This window comes from Lepisosteus oculatus, chromosome 4 (genome assembly GCF_040954835.1).
Source record: "Lepisosteus oculatus isolate fLepOcu1 chromosome 4, fLepOcu1.hap2, whole genome shotgun sequence".
In the NCBI taxonomy this organism is placed as follows: Eukaryota; Metazoa; Chordata; class Actinopteri; order Semionotiformes; family Lepisosteidae; genus Lepisosteus; species Lepisosteus oculatus.
Genome location: NC_090699.1, coordinates 50,455,866 through 50,476,111, shown reverse-complemented (window position 1 = coordinate 50,476,111; position 20,246 = coordinate 50,455,866). Strand labels below are relative to the sequence as shown.

At 37.6% G+C, this 20,246-nt stretch overlaps 1 protein-coding gene across 1 annotated transcript in view; it reads left to right on the top strand.

The window, feature by feature from the left end:
• The first annotated feature begins 1,773 nt into the window (after positions 1-1,773).
• frmd4ba (FERM domain containing 4Ba) overlaps positions 1,774-20,246 on the top strand; it is a 65,816-nt gene continuing 47,343 nt past the window's right edge. The window contains exon 1 of the mRNA XM_015347270.2: positions 1,774-2,052. The gene's annotated coding sequence lies outside the window, so the exon portion shown is untranslated. The remainder of the gene's footprint in view (positions 2,053-20,246) is intronic.

Genomic DNA, 20,246 nt, shown 5'->3' with positions numbered 1-20,246 from the left:
TGTGTGTGGATGGGGGGGGGGGATTTCTCTGGGTGTTCTGGTTTTCTCCTACAGTCCAGATTCATACTGGTAAGCTTGGCTGTTAAACTTGCCCTAGTGTGAGTGTGTGTGCCCTGCAAAAGATTGTATCCTGCCTTGTTCCCATTGCTTGCTGAGATATGCTCCAGCTCACCCACGACTCTGTATTGGATGAAGTAGATAGATAATGAATGGATATACTGATTTGCCATCAATGTTGTGAAATAAATAATCCAACAACATCATGTTCATTTCACAGCACATTAGGATACAGAGCTGGGAGTAACACATGTTTGGTGAATCATTCAATCCCAATGAAAATGTCAGGTAATTGTTGTGTCAATCATTTTAAAATCTTACAAGTAATAGGTTTATTAAAATCTTGTTTGTTGTTATTAAAGGAAGTGGATAAGACAGCCTCAAGCTCAAATACATTCTTCATGTCATATGGCTCAAAACATGTGACCACAGTTCTACTGAAAATTAACCACAAGTCCCATTTGAATTCGGTAACAAAGAGACATCTGGAAGATGCAGATCTTCCTTGAAATCATTCTCAGCAGAGCCTTTGGGTGTAAATTATTTAAGACAAACAAGTTTCAATTTAAACACCAGTTTCACAGGTTGTGAACCATGGTGTAAAATGAATAGTACTAAGCATCTCTGATCTCTCAGGTCAGCGCTTGTAAGTTTTAAAAAGCCATCACTTAAATAGTAAACATATACTGTATCTAGAAAGGGCTATATTTTATTGTGAACTATATTTTAAAAATAAGGTGAGATAGTTGAAAAAATGAATATACTGTACATAAATTTAATGTATTGCATACACAAGCTGGAATTCAGAAAGAAAAACAAAACTTTTGACTTTTAACATTAAAAACGTTTCTAATTGTTATTTTTCTTTTGAAGAGGAAACGTGTCTGATCTTCAAGACTTCCTCTCAAAGCAGTGTTATCGACGGCAGCTCTGTGGATTCAGATAAACCTTCTCACGCTTTCTTTCACCAATAAAGAACCTTCAGTTTAAGAAAAAGATATCCTGGGGTTTTGACCATCCTGTAGGGCAGTGCGTCCCAGAACTGGTCCCAGGGGACCGCTGTGTCTGCTGGTTTTTTCTCCAGATGAGCTCCAATCTCCATCACTAATTGATGCCTTTAATTGATCTGCTAGCTTGTTTAGACTTTTGGTTAACTTGGTTCGACATTGAGTCCTGAGGTTTCACAATGACCTCACGTACAAGCGCGTTTCCATCTCCTTCACCTTAAAGAAATGTAAGTTGCCCGTCCTTAATTTATTTTCCAGTATTTCTGATAATGTAATAAAAGTTCTATTATTAATTATTTCCGACTAATTATCTATTAATAGGTGCCCACTTGGTGAACCCACTACACAATGTAGCGATTTTTTTTTTGCGCAGAGGTATATTTTGTTGCATTTCAGCCAACCTATTTTAACGAGGAGAGCGCACAAACCCAATAAATGGTACTGATATCAGTTTTAAAGCCCATTCAGCGTTTTAAGAGCCGAAGATAAACAGAAAACTGAAATCGATTATCCCGCGATAAGAACTCGGCTGACACACAAAAAACACAGTAATCCCCTCCGGTACCAGGCTTGGTAACCAGTGTTCCAGGTGCCCCATTTCCTTGTGTTCGTATTCACCAGCAGCCGGTTCATTGTGCAATAAGTGCGTTTTGGCACTGCCGACGGTGTCAGTAGTAGTAAAGTCACATTGGCAGCAGCAGCTGCAGAGGGAAATTGAATGATTCAGTAGTAGCTTGCAGGGAAGGAGCGAGGCGAAGGCGTGGTGCGATGCATGGCAGTGTGAGAGACTAGGCTATGCGGGCACAGACAGCTTCCTGACACAACAACAGACTCTCACCCTGGCTGGCCCGTGAGGAGGAGGTTTGCCTGGAGGGAAGGAGGAAGCACAGAAAGGGATTTGATAGGGTTTCACGGTGCGGGGAAAGACCTGCTGGAGACAGAAGAAAGACGAGAGCTTAAGTAAAGACAACGTCGGTGGTAAAGAAAGGTGAGGTTATAATGTTTATTCATACGTTTTAGCGGTGTTGCTCATTAAGTTACTACAAAAGACAAAAAATACACCGAGAAATCGCTGAAGGTGAGACGCTGGGGTAAGGCAGAATTGATTGAAATTGAAACAAATGCTCAATTTACTCATTTTTATTTTACAATATCTGTATTTTACTTTAATTAATCTTCTCCAGATTCCGCCTTGCACGTTTTGTACGGCAAATGTCCCGGAAGCCTGTATTTTATTGTTTTAAACAAAGAGGTCTAAAGTATCAATTCCGTCTCTACCCAGCAGCGTGAACTGATGCTGGTATACCGGTAGTGGTTTTTGACATTTCTAATTTATTTTTGGATCTATTCCGAACGTATCGAAGTTTGATATAATATTATTGCAATTTGATGCAGAATTTATTTTTGTGATTTCCTAAGAGCTGTTTTCCGTCATGTGCATTTCGTTATATTGAAAGACAAGATAGTACAAAGCAAAAGGATGTTATTGTATTAAAACTCCATAATACATGTACTGAATGTAGGATGTAGGGTATTTTATCGGTTAGGCTTTTATCCAAACAATCTCGAGTTTCAGCAGAACAGGTAGTTTGTGTATTAAGATGTGGTAGATCGATTGAACGTTAGGTATCTCATTTCTGGGTGGAGCAACTGTGGACTAATCCCACAGTATAGCATGTGCAAGACCTCCTGTCAGAGATCTCAAGTCCTGCTAATAAAAATGACACAGTAACATAGTTACCTCGTGTGCTCCGCGTTCATGTGTCGCAAGAGCAGCAAGGAGTAATCTTCCTACAGAACCAACAGTTTGCATTTAGAAATAAATAAATGTCGGTTGTCACCCAATACTGCCCTGTAGCTCTATTCCCTTGTCACCTTGTCAAGACTTTGGAGTCCAACCCAGATGTTGTTTCATAGGTTTGTTGTTGATGACGCACGAAAACTATTCTGACAGTTTTGTTTTTAATTTAGAAAATTATAAAATACTTTAGTAGCCATGAGGATATTAATTTGCGTTCCTCTCTAGGTCTCCGGAGGTGATCCTATTAATAAAAGACAAAGGAGTTAACTCGCTCTTAGCTAGGTCAGACATCAGACACGTTTCTATTCCCAGGCAAACTATACTCATTATTTATTTATCAAATTCGTCTACATGCATTAATTTAGACTTTTAATCAAAATATAAAAGTTCTTATTATATAAAAATATTATGTAAATAAAAAACCAAAATATTTACATACAGGTATGAGGTTATTGTCCAGCTTTTTCCCCTGTTTGGTGGCAACCACATTTTGATTTGAAGGTTTCATGCACGCATCTTTTGCCCCTGTTGAATTACAAAATGCTTATTTATTTAATTAATAATTAAATTGTATTTCCTAAATGTGAAAACACAATGCATAACAATGTAGCATGAAGACACAGTTAAATGGAGGAGAGGAACCCTAACAGATAAAGATCAGGATATATTGTATAGTCGTCTGCATTAAAACACTTCAGGCTCTGTGCATACCTGTATGTTGTTGTAATTAATATACCAGCTATGCTAGGCACACTATAGCTTAAAGAGAAGAAGAAACGGTATTATTTGTTTTGTAAAAGAAAACAATAGAAGTGCACTGTGGCAAAATAAGGACTGTGTTTACAAAAACAATACTGGTATTAGTCTCTGTCACTGATTATGTGTATTATACAACAGTGAAAATAGTTTGTTTTTAGGGCTGCTGGTCACAGGACGTGAGTTTACGCATGTGTGTTTCCCTTTAGGCACAGGTGATAAGTGTGGATTGGACACGTTAATTTAAGGATATAAGGACAAAATAAACACATTGTGGACATCTTTAAAATATCCGCAAAGTAAAACCAACTAAAAAACAAACAAACAATCTGCCCTCTGTCTGCCCAGCGTGATCTTACATCTGACTGTTAACATCCTGTTTCCTGGGGAAAACAAGCAAGTTAAGTCAAAAAGCAATTGAAAAGGACACTGAATATAACCCTCCCACGTTTCAGGTTATCAAATTGCATATTATTAACAGTTAATGTGACACCAACTTGGGGAATGTTGTGTAGATGGTGCAGACCTGCAATTAGGACAGTGGTGTAAAAACTGCCAGCACTCATATGTCCCACAGCTAACAACACTTCATCAAAATAAGACGCAGGTTAAACATTAAAATGTTGTGAAGTGTTAACTAAGGAAGCCCATTTGGAATGTTAATGCCTGTGAAATCCTATTAGACTTAATTTTGTAGCATTTGAAATAGTTGCAATATACAACTCTATACACATTTCCCAGTTATTTATATATGATTAAAATACAATGTAGTCCCATGGTGATTTTACCAGATTTGAATGCATAAAAAGAGACAGACACCCACAAAATTGATTTTAAAAAAGAAAAGAAAAGGCATCTCTGAAACTCAGTATTGTGTCGACTTTAGTCTGGGATGTTCACATGCTTTTAATGGGTCAGCAGTTCCAATTCAATAAAGCTCTTAACTGTCACAGAAAATTCCATCACTGGTATTCAACCAGCGTAAATGCAAGTTATTTGCCAATCACAGGACATTAATGGCTTTATCAATACAGTATGTTTTTTGAATCCAGCTAGTAATCTCTAGATACCTTGTCACCCATATAAAAATCACTATAATGTAGGACTAGCCTTTGTTCATTTCTGTAATAGTTCAAGACAATTGTTTTCAATGTTCTACGTTAAGTCTAATCAATTGCAGTCTACAACATTTGCTGTATAACTATATATAATAAAGCAATTTTATTTGGCAAAGATGATTTTTCTTTATATGTCTGTATTATAGGACTACAGGTCTGCATATACTGTATCTGTATTGGTCCTTTCAGGAGAGTTGGTCATTAAGAATTTGCATTTGGTGCTTTGCATATTGTTCCTTGATTCTGAAACAGAGATATCTATATTCCTGGTGTAAGAAACATGCAGGGTCCCTTTCAGTTCAGATTTCCCAATGACAGAATCAGGGCTGATGTAACTAAATGGAAGCTGTTCACACAACATCCTGAGACTTTAATGACAAAACACTGTGGGGGGAAAAAAACAACTTAAAAAACACCCCACAGCTCTTGAATTCAATGACCCAGTTCTTTTTTTCTAATTTTGTAACTTCTGGACTCAAAAAGGACTTTGTGGACTAGGCTATTTAAGTAATAGACACTTTTAAACCTTTTATTATTAAATTACAGTCTTGTGACATGTCTGATATGTTGGTGCTTCGTTAATTCATGTTTAACTTTCACAGACATCATTCCCAGGCCCTGACATTGCTTGTCTGTCCAGCAGTGACCGTCAATAATTGTGGGTCATCAGCAACCTGTGGGTTTTGTAGTAGAAATCAATTGTTAGTTCATGCAATTCTCTTTAGTTTTATAAGTGCCTGAAGGACTGTTATACAAGATTAAAGTGCCATAGATTTGCTGAAGCATATTTCACAAAGAATGATAGATTTAAGATAAAGTAATTTATTATATCATTATGTGGTGTACCCTAGAGTGGAGAATTACAAGAAGACAATACTAGAGAAGAAATTGAAAGATAAGGTAATAAATAGTATGATTAAAAAACGACATGGAGGGTTATATCCAGTGTATTGATATCACACTGATCATATAAAAATCATTGTTAGAAAACTGAGAATTTAGAAAATTTTAGAAAACAATACTGCACTGCCCAGGAACATTGTGGTCCTGAAATTTATTTGGGGGGCGAGAAGTATCTGACGCAGGTTTGAGCTTTCTATTGTGTTGCACGTGTAAACAGGAACTTCTCTGTCTACATTCTGTTTGCTGACATGGAAGCAGAGATTTACTTCAGCTCCATGCCTTTTCCTTTTCACAGTTCTTGTAATTGCAAATGAAATATTCCAGATAAATATTGCTATTATTATTAAGGAGATGTTTTCTGACATTCTCAAATTCGACACAAGTCAGAAAGGAAACCTCGATTCACCGCTGTTCAAAGCAAACAAATTTAGTTCCTGCTGCAAGGCCCTGAAAACAATTGGATCTGCTTTGAATATTTTAATTGTTTAAACAGATATATGCATGAATTCAGTCTCAGTTTTGTTTCCAGCATCTTAATGTTCTGATAAGTGGATTTTTGATTTAATCAATTGTCTGTAACAAAGAGGGAACAGAAAAATACAGTGGATTCCAAGGAGCTCTTTGTGTTAGTACAGAGGTTATACTGAATTAAAGTATCTCTGTTAGTAAAGCAGTCATAGGATTTGTAGCATTTGTCACCATCCTAGACATCCTGTGGCGTAAGAGGGGTAAGATAATAGCCGGCAATGATTCCCATTTCCTCTTATTCTATAAATATGTCGAGCCCTTGGTTTATGGAGGAACTCTATCGGTAGATGCATAGACAGTTATTTCACTGCTAGTTCTTAAGAACATTATTGATGGGTACTATATATTAAAGAGACAGTGCATTACATGGCCAAAACATTCAGAACCCCGTGTATACTGCATATTAATGTTTAACAAGCTAAACTTCAGGCACTATGGCGCAATGGTGAGCATTGCTGCCTCACAGGGCTGGGGTCCTGGGTTTGGTTCCAGACCCGGATATCATCTGTGTGGAGACTGTATGTTCCTTGTTTGTGTGGGTTTTTGCCGGGTGCTCCAGTTTCCTCGTACAGTCCAAAGACATGCTGGTATTGTTGGTTAATTGCCTTCTGGGAAAATTGGCCCTGCTACCCATCCAGGGTGCATCCTGCTCTGTGCCTGATAGGCTCCTGGTTCCCTGGCAACCCTGAATTGCATGAAGTGGTTAGAAAATGGATGGATGTTGAACTGCTGAATGCAACAGGAATGACCAGGATGTGGAAAGAATTTCACAAGATTCTGAAGCATTTGCAGCTCAGCCCAATTTAATTTGTCTAGCAGGATCACCTCTACCACAGGCTGTTCAGGGGGTAATGGTGTGTGAGATTGAACTGAATATTCTCCCAATTTCTCTGCAGTTAGAGATTGGGTGATACTCTGGCCTAATTATGTGACTGGAGTCTGTCTACATTCCTTAAGCAAGTATTGTCTGCCACTGAGAGAAAATGACCATATGACTGGGGTTTCCTAATATTTTAGCGGGCGAGTTTAGAAAGTATTTTTGTAATGCCAAACCAATAACAATAATTGTTTTATACAGTTATTATTAAAGTAATGAATTGTAAGTATTGACATTGTCATTGAATAATAGCTTCATTAAATTATACTTAGTTCCAAACAAGGGTGAAAATACTTAGCTTTATTAGAAATGTTACAAGATATGTGAAGTGGTTATTATTTTGTATATGTTGGAGTAGTTTAGCGTTTTTCAAATAAACTGTATTTTGATGTAAGGGCCTTATTGTTTCAAGAATCTCAAGAGTTCAATAATCTATAAGAGATAATAGTCTATAAAAAGGTTATTTTTCTTTCAATACCCAAACCCACATTAATGATTGGGTTCTGGCAGGCAACCTCCTTGCCATTTCTATTGAAACTAGTTGTAAAATATTTATAGCAGTAGGCTGCTTTTAACTCAGGCAGAGATAATTGCTCAAGCTGTCTGAGCAGTAGACCAGACTGGATCCTAGTGGAATAAGCTTTGCCAACAATAGGTGTGCAATTATTCATCTGCAGGTTGCTGTTACATCATCTCAACCGCCATTATTTCATGTGATACTGGAGCTTTTTCTTTCCAAGTGTGTTTCTGCCTTTCTGTATGTATCTGAAGCCTGCAAGATGGATTTAAAGTATTAGAATGTTGTGGCTCAGAAAAAGACAGACCTGTGCCAGCATGGCAGAGTTTTTTTAGTGTATCATCTATTATTAGTCTACAGTCGAAACGTAATTGAAAATTAGCCCCAAGTTAATTGCATAAAAATATATGCAGAGAAATATTTTGGCTTCTTTTGTGTTCGCCAAGCTTTTGCAGTTTTTACAAAGGAGGAGTACATATTTACTTGCAGCATTATTGTAAGAACCTTTTCATAAGTTAGATTTGTGAAACTTAAAAATGGGATAAAAATTCCTGTCACACCTACATTACAAGTCGACTTATTTCCGTATCCATTAGCATATTGTGTATTGAATTGTTTCTCAGCTAGTGCTTGGTTAAGTACATTCTGTTATGACTGAGCTTTTGAAAACTAAGAGCCATATTTCATTGTTCCATTTGTTTGCTGGCTCCAGTCGCTTTCCCATTTGCTGTATATCTCTCACGGATGATTAGACTTAATTTTCCCTTTACTATAGCTGAATGGGAATGCTAACTTTAACGAAATCTCCAAATTGCTACTTAAATGCTTCTATAGAACTAGAGAATAGTATTATGTCTTGTTGAAATACCATCTGTAAATTATACAGGGCTGAGAACACTTGTTCCCTTAGGTCTGGGAAATGTGAATAATCAATATTTCCGCATAGTTAAAACCTTGTGTGTTCTCTCAGAACCACAGATCAGACTGCATGGATCAGCCTTCCCAGATGCACTGGAAATGGCTTGCAGTGCGTCTGCTCACTGCAGCTGTTGCAGCATTGCAGGGGACTGAGCCAAAGCTCATTGTATCTCACTTTCTAGTAAAAAATACATTTGGATCACTTTCATTTTATGGATCACGTGTAGTGAGATCCTGTCCTCACTTGGCCTGAAAAAACAAAACAGTTTCAGCAGCATAGCTGTTCACATATTAAATAGGGTTTCACAACACTTTTTGTGATGATGTTCTCTGCTTTAAATTTACCTCTTAATTTTCATATGACCAATCTGCTTATTTCATTATTAATCCTAAAGTAATACACTAGGCTCATTTTGTCTGTCCTTGTATTTTGAATACTGCCATCACATCCTCTTATAATCTTCACCACTGAGAGTATTAAGTTCTTTGAGCTGTCAATCTTACAGACCTTTATGACCAAGAATTAATTTGTTTTTCAATAAAAGAGCATCGATATCCATTTGGTTGCATAGTAACCAGAAAGGCACACAATACTTCAAGACCTAAGAAGTGCAGTGTTGCAAGTGCCAATATACACAAGGGTAGAACTGTAACATAGCCCAGGATCTCAAATCTCCACTTTTCACTTTGTATACTTGTGGCTTATTTAATCACTCTTTCATGGCAAACCCTTCAGCTCAGCACTCACCCTTTGCATCAACATCTGCTCATTAGTACCTGTCCAGCCCTGAGGACTGCAGTGCTGGTGCTACAGGCTCCCTGCGGCTCTTAAAAAAAAAAAAAAAAAGTCAGCAGTCACCTTCAGCGGACATTGGAAATCCCTGTGTCCTGTGCTGTAAAAGGGAAGCATAAAGCAAAACCTTTTCTAAAAAACCATTAAAATCAGCTACTATTTATAAAAAGATTAAGATCACTTAAGTGGCCTTTCACGTTGTTACAGCCCAGTTTTGTGTTTTGTCATGTTAAGGTTGTATGGAATTCAACTCCTTTCAGTATCTGTTTAACCCAAGCAGAGCACTGGGCTCTTTACCTTTGCCTTTTTAATAGTTTCATTTATTCTGTGGAATTCCTTCGGTGGATGAATGTTAGATTAATGTGTCTGGATATAACATAGCCCTGCCTTTAAAAAGAATCCTAAATATATCAGCATACAGTACCTCCCTTGCTACCAGTGCCTCAAGGGAGAAAGTCTTTTCAGAATATTGCTTCTATTGAAGTTCTGCTAACAGGTGACCCTCATGGAATTTAAGACTGTATAGTATGATGCAGTTTTATTCCCCCAGAGAGACCTGTGGAAACAGTAGCATTAAGTGTTAAAAGTCTATGGTCTGTGGTTAATCCTGTAAGCAAAAGCTGCTTTGATAAGAAAAAAAAGAAATATGGATATTGTGGAGTGTTTAAATACTCAGCCACATTTAAATGTTTTCTGATGTTGACCATCTTGACAAAAACTATTACTGAATCTCATTGACATGAGATAGCAGGTATTACAGCAGGGTTAATACTTTCTTTAAGGAGGATGTGATGCACATTTCCTGGCAGGAAAGAGTCCTTCTCCCAGACCTCTCTCCCTTGAAGTTAATTTCCTCCTAAAGGTTTACTGGTTTTGAAACTTGTTCCTGCTTCTGGTACTCCAAAAAGTAGCGGTCCTTCTCTTGTTGTTCTCCTGTGTGTCCAGATTATTTGTAAGGACTACGATGAATCAGGAAGGATTTGTTTTGTTTGCTAGGAATGTTTTTTTTCCTCACTCGCTTGCAAGACTGCAACAAAAAATACAAAGGAAGTTCCCTTCATTCATTCATCCATTATGAGAAAAGTGCTTATTCCTGATTAGGTTTTTGACCACACAGCGCTTATTAAGTTCCTTTCTCCTACAATTTCATATTACACTCCCTGGAAATACAGTATGGAGAGGTTCTGTGTTGTGGTATTTTATAGCTCAGCAGAAATGAAGTACAGTATGTCACTCATACACAATAGGTATAATTTTATCTATTAAAGAAAAAATTGCACCAGGAACTCCATCGATCTCCAGCTTAATATTGAAGACCTACAGAAAGATGGAAAACAGCTTAGTATTTGAGAAATGGCCCCATATAAAGGTATTGCAGTATGTCATGTTCTAAGAGAATTGTATAGGTCACCACAGTGAAATCCTGGAAAATACATTGTAAAGCATAGAGTAGCTTGGAAAAGCATGAAAAAAAACTGCAGAAAAGGCTGGCAGAGCAGAGTAAATCATAGGAAAAAATATTTCTGGGGGAAAAACAGACACCCTTGGAAATGTGTTGTGGTAAACTTTCAATAGGGGTTGCACTGTCAAACAAGAAAGTAACATGAAGTTGGCTCTTGTTTTGTTTTCCGTGATGCTTCAGTGGGAACCTTTGTGAAGCTCAACAGAAGGATATTGGATTTTATCCAAAACAAATTCCAGGCTGCTTGTAAATCAGGCATGTGATGAACAGGTTTCTAGCACTTGTGTTGGATGACTGGAGCGTGGTGAGACAATGTCAACAGAAACAATGGACTGAGATCAATAAACCCATCTTGGTGGCAGATTAAAGCAAGTGTATTTGAGAAAACAATTATGCTAAGAACAGTCGCTTGGAAAACAAGTTCAGGGAGAGACATGCAAATTAGAAGGTGGGTCAATTCTGGACTTTTTTGCATATATTTCTTATGTTGATTTGGTTGTAAAAGCACTTGTACAAGACCGCTTGCTAGTCACACTGTTATGAAATATGAATTTAAGTTAATAAAAGAGTGCTTCTCTTTTCTTATTTACTTATATTGACACAATATATATTGACTGGCCAAATTATATCAAATGAAAAAACAAATGTGCTTTCTGTTTAAGAACATAAGAAAGGTTACAAATGAGAAGACGGCCTGTCTGGCCCCTTTAGTAGTTTGTAGCTTGTTGATCCAAAGATCTCATTTAGCCATTTTTTAAAGGAAACCAAAGTATCAGCATATCTTGTTCTGTACTCCAACAACACTTGGGTCTCTCCTATGCTCATTTTTAAAAGTACTTCCATGTGGTTTTCAGTTGTGTCCACTGGTTCGTGTTTCACTGTTTGTTTTGAAGATGAGCACTGCATTGACTTTTAAGGAGCTCCTAATGAAGGTTGAGGAAAAGGATAGATTCCTATACTTGCAAATCACCGGCTCTTTCAGATATAAAGATGGGCTTTAAACCAATGTTTCCCATCATTCATCATGGTAACATCTCCCAGTGCTTCCTTTCCAATGCAGCCTCTCTTTGAATTATTGTAAGACATGTCTGACATCCTTTTCTGGCCTAACTAACCAAGTGAATTAAAGACAAAGGTCTCAAATACATGCTCTTTCTCTATAAAAGTCTTCTTCTTTATTAGCCATATACAATTTCTTGCATTAGGAGTTTGTCTTTTCACATAACCCAGCTTGCTCTACATGAGACACACAAGCATACAGATGGGCAGAGAGAAGCTTGGGGTCAGAGCGCAGGGTCAGCCATTTATATGGCACACCTGGAGCAGTTGGGGTTAAGAATCTTGCTCAGGGGCTCAACAGAGTAGGATTCCTCTGCTGGTCACGGGACTTGAACCGGTAACCTTCCAGCCACAGGCACAGATCCTTAGCCACAGTGCCACCGCTCCGCCCTGTTGTTCTCATTATTGACTCTATTGTCTTTACAGTCTGGTCATAACCTTACTGTACACTTTAAACACAGGACCAGTGAGAGTTGCAGATTTTTCCATCATTTTTTTTTTAATCACATGTGGTAAAAGTTCAGCTTACTGTCTGTTATAATGTACTTAATGAAAAGTGGAACTTAAAGTCTCTGATTTCTTAAAACAGAACTGTTAGCTGCAAGAACTGGCGATCTCTCAGTGGAGCTCTGTGGAATCATTTAAGCTGCAGTTTTATTTATACTGTGTGCAAGATTCAGTAGGCTTTAAATTTGCAAATTACAAAAGCCCTAAACCTTGCATTCTTTGCAAAGCTTATTTCAAAGGGACAGATTTTGTGCAAATAATAAGTGATGTGTTTTTGAAGTTGTGTGCATTTGTTTCCTTTGAGGTACAGCTGTTGCATATGCTGTATACATTGTCTTTTCCTGTCCACAGGCTGGCTGAAGGCTAAAAGTGGTGACATATGTACAATCAGCTCTAATTTTCAATCCCAGCCTTAATTGATAGTTAAAAGGGGAAGCATTTTCCCTTTGTTTTACTTAATTATGTCTGTTTCACAGAGCTTGACAGACAACTGCTTGAGAGTCAGATCCCTTTACTTCTTTTCCTCTGGATCTGTGTTTTTGTGTGACCCCAGCAGGGATGAATTGTGCACTTAATAATCCCTCCATCAATTTTCTAACCACTTAATCCAATACAGGGCTTCAGGGGAGAACAGTTCCTTACCTTGGCAAGCAACAGGCACAAAGCAGAATACACTCTCATTGGAATGCCGGTCCATCTCAGACACACACAACCTCAAGCAATTTTTCAGAAGCCAACTATCCTAGCAGTATGTCTTTGGACTGTAGGAGGAAACCTACAGGAGAAAAACCCATGTGAACACAGGGAAAACATACAAATACCACGCCTGTCCTTTGTTTTTTTTAGGTTCTGTCAATAATTTGATAAGCAATCTGAAACTATCTCCTCTTCCGCCGTTTTACTTCTTTCTTCTCCTAAGGCTGGTAGGCATTGCTGTAGTGCCATACAGGGAACAGGAAGACCGAGAGGAATTGGGAAGGTGAGTCGGCTTTGAAGAAGACTGCTCAGTTAGCACTGCTTGTTTTATTTTTAGCACTTGGACTTATTGTTTAAAGAAATATGGCACAAAAAATGAAAGCTACGGAGAAATATCTGGATAATTAATGGATTATGTGAAGTTGTTTTATTGTCGCCATTAAGCGATATCTGAGATACCAACATGTAAAAAGCCAAATCCATTATATTTGTAGTTGCTGTCCACAGAATAAATCTTACACAAAGGGAAAAAATGACTTTGAAAAACAAGGACAATTCTCCCAAGTAAGGTCATTTTACAGTTCTGCTATGAAGCCTTTCCTGCAATAGTGTGCTTTCTTACTTGTTAAATGTCCTAATAATATTAATGTTCTATGTATTTGTCCAAAGAAATTAAAGTATTGTTTTTAATATATCTTTTTAATATTGAAAATAAGCAGTTTAGAATTGAAGTGGCTTTTGAATTTGTCCACATACCTTTTACTGACCACTGCCCATCTTGCTCAGATTAGAAAGCATTCCATTTTCAGTAATTGGCTTTATCAATATGGAATGGCAGGCATGGGGAGACTACTAGAATAAAAACCACAAGTGAGAGCCTAACATTGCAGCCGCTACCCTATAACATTTCAGGGCTGTCAGCAGGCAACAGAAGACATGCTTCTCCAAACAGCTGCTTCCCTGTCACTTCCAAACCCAATATGGTGCTGAAGTTCTTTATCACTGTGCCAGTAAATGTAATGTTTTTTTGTGTGCATAGAAGTGTCATAATATTCTGTCAGTGCTTTGATACAGAGATGCGGGATTCTGACAGGATGACCGTTCTATATAATGTATGTTTATGCAAAGAAATAACTGCTTTGCTGTAAGACTCTCTGACTCAATTCCTGAAAAGCCTTGTCATCTTTGGTTTTTGTTCAACCTGAGTGCTCAGTTACGTAGTCTACTAAATTAACTGCATATTGTAATGCTTCTAGCCAAGCTCCAAGGTGTTTTATAGATCACTTTACTTTATTCAAAATATTCACTTTTTTACTTAAATTATCTTAAGTAAAATCCAATATATTCTTGAGAAAATAATTCAATAATTTACTATTTATGCATAAGAATAATAACAAAATCCTCATCATATACAGTATTATCCAAAGCTGACTTTCACATTGTGCAGACTACATCAATATGAGTTCAAGGTGTTGTATTTAAGGCAACAGGAATATGTAACAAAGTCCTATAAATAATTTATTAAGGAAAACGTTTAGCAGCAGCAATGATAATATCAATGCAACTGGTTCCAAGAATTTAAAATGCTGCACGTTTATATCTTTAATGCAACAGAAGCAATTTTTTATTCATGTTTTCTGTCTACATGAAATTAATGTAAATGTAATGCTCCTGGGATTGAAAGCAAGGGAGATTGTAACCTGAGGTAACAGACTATTTTTATGGGTTATCAAGTGTTTAACACATTGCATTAAAGGAGACATACAGTATGTGTATAATGTTCTGTATAAATGTAAAAGAAAATTGCTGGCATCTCTCCTTTATCATCGTCCTTGCAACATGAAACAAGCAAAACAGCGTTCATGTATTCTGAATCCATTTCATGTTCTCTTAGGGATATTTTACACACGCAGAAGATAATTCTCTTTTGTTTGTTAACTTTATGGTCGCTAGGTGGTGCAGTGGTTAGCAATGCTGTCTCGTAGTGCTGGGGCTCTGGGTTCGATTCCTGGGGTTAGGCTTATGTTTGTATGTTTTTCTCCTATCTGCTTGGGTTTTCCTCGGGGGCTCCAGTTTCCTCCTTCTAAACACAGTCAAGACATACTGGTAGGTTAATTGGCTTCTGGGAAAAAATACTGTGAGAGTGTGTGTTTGTGTGTGCCCTGCAGTGGACTGGCATTTCATCCAGGGTGTATCCTGCCTTGTACCAGTTGCTTGCTTGGATAGACACTGGCTGCCCTGCGACCCTGTATTGAATAAAGCAGTTACAAAATGGATAATAAATGTTAGCATGAACAATTGCGTAAGTGTTTTTATCATAAAAAAACAGTAACAACAGACAAAAACTGTACGGGAGCACATTGTTTTAGAAGTGATAAAAAGCATTAAACTAAGCTGGATAAAAATTGTGATTTCCTTTTAATTGTAACAGTGAAATACACTTCCCCCTAGTGGTACTTACTTAGAAATCACAAAGAGGGCTGTAGTTCATCTGAATTCTGTATAAAGTCTATCTTCTGTCACTGTCTTCCGTGCAAAGAAATTGCTAGTCTTAATTTCATTTGTCCTCATTTAAAATGCTTGTTTTGAGCATTTTGCATCTAAAAGGTTTTAGGTTCTACCTCTTTATACACAATGATTGTGTTTAAAAAATCAGTTACAGCGTTTTTCAATAACTATTCCAGTACATCAGTTGTTATTTTTACAAAAATCACAGGAACCATGAAATCAATTAAACTGCTTTCTTAGAGTTTTCTAAAAGAATCGGTGTAATTTAGCTGCATTTCAGAAATAATTTCATAAACAGAAATGTGTTCTTTTTGTAGTTTTTCTATGTTAGCTAGTATAGAATGCAAAAGAAAGCAGTAACAAAAAGTTGGGCAATTTAGCTCAGATTCTTCATACATTTTTTTACTTCAGGGGAAAAAAATATTTTTCACCTCAAAATGCAAAATCAGGATAATTTCCAATGTGGAGTTTGGAAACATTTGGAATAATGTGACACATTGTCCCAATACATTTGCAGTACATTTTCATCCTACTGATGGGGGGAAAAAAGAAACGCAAAACCTCTTCCTCCACACTCTGGCCCTCCCGTCTGCGTGGAACAGGCTGAAGAGTGACTCATCTGTGAAGGGGACCTGACGCCACTGCTGATGAATCCATCGCAGCCTCTGTCTGGCCCAGGCCAGTCGGGTGTGATGACTAGGACCTCTGACAGGTTGCCTTGCTCTAAGACCAGCAGCATGGAGCCTTACTCTCCTGTCACTGATGCGGGCATTGTGTCTGCCGGCAGTTTCGGCAGCAGTACAGGTGGCCGATCTGAAACGATCTCTCAGATGGACCAGTCTGATGTGTATGGTCCCTGCTCTGGTGTGGTCACTGGAAGGTGACCGGATCTTGGACGGTCATCTATCCTGCCGGTCTGCTGAAACCTTCTCTGCAGTTGGGACACAGTGGAGTGGCTTACTCCATAGTGTCTGGCAATGCTGGCACATGACATACCTGCCTGCAGCATGCTAATGGCCTACTCCCTTGCTTCTGGTGACATTCGAGGCATTATAGAAGGCACAGAAAATTGTGGCCTTTTTCCTGCAGTGACTTATGCTTTGAATTAAGGCCTTTTTAAAGGTGACCTGATCAGGCATTGTTTCACCTGGACCTCGTTGGGTAAAAGTGCACCTAACAAGCTTTCGTGTGATTGGCAAGTTGCAATGCCTCACTGCACAAGCTGTATTGCTGGTCAGAGGACTTAAAACAAATTGACAACATTTTGTGAAAGTACTTAAGCTATAACTATAGTATTCTCATTCCATAAAAAGTTGCCTTTCTTTTATCCATCAGTATAGTATCTTCTGTATAATGTTAGAGATCCTTGTCCCAAGAAAATAAATGTGTGCAGTTGAGATGACAAAGGGATGCAGGAGAGGAGGTGGACATTTCCCCAGAGATGACATCCCCTGCCAACACCCAGAATATGGAAAAAAAATTATCTTACCAACACACAGGTGTGAAAAAGACCTCCTTTCCCTTATAAGGGGAAAATAACCAAGAGACCCCTGGAAGCTGCCAGCTCTTTATACCTGTTCTGAGGAATGGAGTTCTAGTCATGGAAATTAAGGTGATTTCAGTTGGGGGCTCTGTGTTATTAACAGGATCTGGGACCTTTGCATCTATGACCCAGGGCTGTTGTATGTAGATTTCCCCTACATATGTTAAAGAATGTTGAATCTGAATGATACTTTTATTTCCTCCTTTCTTCTGGTGATAAAATGAGTATTAGTTATTTTGCTAGGCTTTCAAACTTTGGTTGTACTGTGGTTTATCAGAACTGATAAAAAACTATTCTGGATTGGGACTGTCGGGATGATTCTTCATCTTGTCGTCACACAGTAGAAAGAGAAATCAGATGTCTAGGTTTCCAAAAACTGAGTTGCTAAACCAACTGAAGATGACTGAAGACCAGTGTTAGAGGGGATCTGAAATTGTATATACCTGTTCATAAGCTTCATGTTTTATATATACCATATACTTAATTTCAAATTCAAGATATCAACATATTAACGATACTGGGCAATTTGTTCCTCATTTAAAGAGTATTGCTCTCTAATGCAAAGCAATGTGCATTGTAACTTAGTGAGTTACATGTGGTCTTGTTTTCAGTTTCATGTATATGTCCTAACCACAATATAAACTTTTCATGGTAGATAAACCACAAGGATCTTGTGGGTTAAATGAAGGTTTCACCCTATGCTGCTGAATGTATTCCAGCTGTGCCCCCTGGTGATTACATTCCTTCTTTCCTTTTCCAGCTGTGATTAAAAGGGCTCTGTTGGGTGAAAAAATGGATAGTTATCTCATTATAGGTTTGGATGTGGTGAAGATCATGTTCATGTTTGCTCAGCAGATCAAATAAAATGTGGGTTGCTTATACCTTAGAATTTTACTTCAAGTGTGAATCACCTAGAATAATAGAAAATATGCAGTATATAAGAAAGCAAAAAGCCAGTTCTGGCATTTGTCTTCTTGTGTGTCCTCAGCTGTGAAATGAAGCATTCTGTGCAATGTGGAAATATTCCACAAAATCCGATTTTCTCTTTACATTCGATTGATTATGAAATCTTTGGAATTAATGTTAGGAGTATAATTTAGAATACAGACTCGAATGTGAACTTAAGTTTTGTCATTGCTAGTATGGTCCTCATTAGTTTTATTACTTTTGTTTTTGCCATTTTTGTCATTTCCTCTACATCACTAGGAAAGCAAGTTCTTTCTTGCGTTTCTGCTCAATGCCTGAGAGCTTTTTACAGTAGAAAGGGTAACTCATGATGTCACGGTGAGATTTTAGAGATTTGCAACAGTGGCAACCGTCCGAGTGGCATCTGTCAGTTATTCATTAATATGTAAGCTTGTTGAATTGTCGACTGCCCTGCAGAGGGGTGAAGACCATTCATCCCCAATGTTGGGTTATGCTTGACATTTTTCTTTAGTAACAAATGAATAGACTACTCTTGGTGGAAAAACCTGTGAATGAAGAGAATTTTAGCGTATCCAATGTGCCTTCTCAAAAGCAAGGTTCATGGAGATATGTTCTTAAGATGATTTGTTTTCAACATTTTCCCTCAAATCTGATTAAATGACACCCGAAATGAAATCATGTGATGACAATAAAGGAAAATATATGCTAGGAATTGCCATTTGAAACCCTTTTTCAAAGATTTTCTGTATAATGAATATTTGCCTCAGTTTTATACATCATCCTCCACCTCACTCACATATCTTTTTTTACATTTCATTGACCAGAAATATTTTAACCTACACCATATAATGTGGAATGGTAACAACATGAATTCTGCATTTCATTGCCTTAACTTTTATATTTTAGTCTGGTTCAGGATTTAAAGCACATATTGAACTGGTCTGAAGACACTGTTGTTTTAATTCATATAAGTTACAACCTGGTACCTTTAGCTAATTTGTTCTTGGAGATCTTTTCACATATCAGAGTTTATAGTGCTTTCTAGGTTCTATTGATTAAAGTCAAGGTTATTATAGTCATTGGGTATTTGTTTTTTTCAAATGTCATTCTCTATATACTGTATAACCAATATCAATATAAACACAAGTGCTAATACTGATGTTGGTTATATTAAGTATATTGTATTGAGCCAATGAATATTTTCAGCCCTGCTATATTTAATATTTCATTTTCTATTAGCTTTAATTTCTCCTTTCCTTTGTGACCCAGTACAAGAAGTTATTTGTAGCCTGGATGCGTTCTTGAAGAAGCAGCTTGTTTCTGGCACGAGGAGCATCATGAAGGATTCCCATTATTGAATTTAAGCTCCATGTATGACCTTAGGAGTGCCTTGGGGCAATCTAATGTAGTTATTAGTTTCTGTGTCTCTCAAGTGCATTTAAACCTTGGACATAAATTGCATTAGTTCTGAAAGGTTGTATAGATTTTGTTAGCTGTAGTTTTTTTTAGCTCCATTGAGGAAATTATTAAAACACGATTACAGCCCCATGTTACTGGGGTAGCATTTTGAATTTTTATTTAGGCAGCATTTATATTCTAAAGATATAAAGGTAGCGCAGAAAGGTGGAGCCGTGATTAGCATTGCTGCGTAGCTCTGGGGTCTTGAGGTTCAATTCTGGACCTGGGGTGCTATCTTTGTAGAGTTCATATGTTCTCCCCTTGCCAGTGTGGTATTCCTCCAGGTGCTCCAGTTTCCTCCTGGAGTCCAAAACCATACTGGTACTGGCTTCTCTCATGAATGTGTGTGTCTGCATCCGGATTTTCGCCTGTTGTTTGCTGGGATAGGCTCCAGTCCCCCTTCGACCCTGAATTGCAAATGGATGGATTTTAGAAAATGGATGGAAATATGAAGGTATTTAAAATTTTTGTGGAAACATTTTCTTATTTTTTTCCCCACTAATTGTACTCTGGCAAATTTAATTAGCTTTCTATTGACGGGTATTTATGACCATAACCTGCTAGTGTCTCTCACAGCTGTTCTGGTTATTATTACTGCCCTGTAATTAAAGAAATTGTCTGTATGTCTGTACTGTACTGTAATGAGCAGTACTGTATATCTTAGCTTAGTTAAGATCTAATTTGTTTTTCTCTGAGGAGCTAAAATAAGAATTGCTGAATCTTTTGTTTTACCAGATAAGTCATTTGAGAACAAATTCTAATTTTCTTTGGCCCTTTTATACAGCAAGGCACTAAATGGATCAATCTGAGT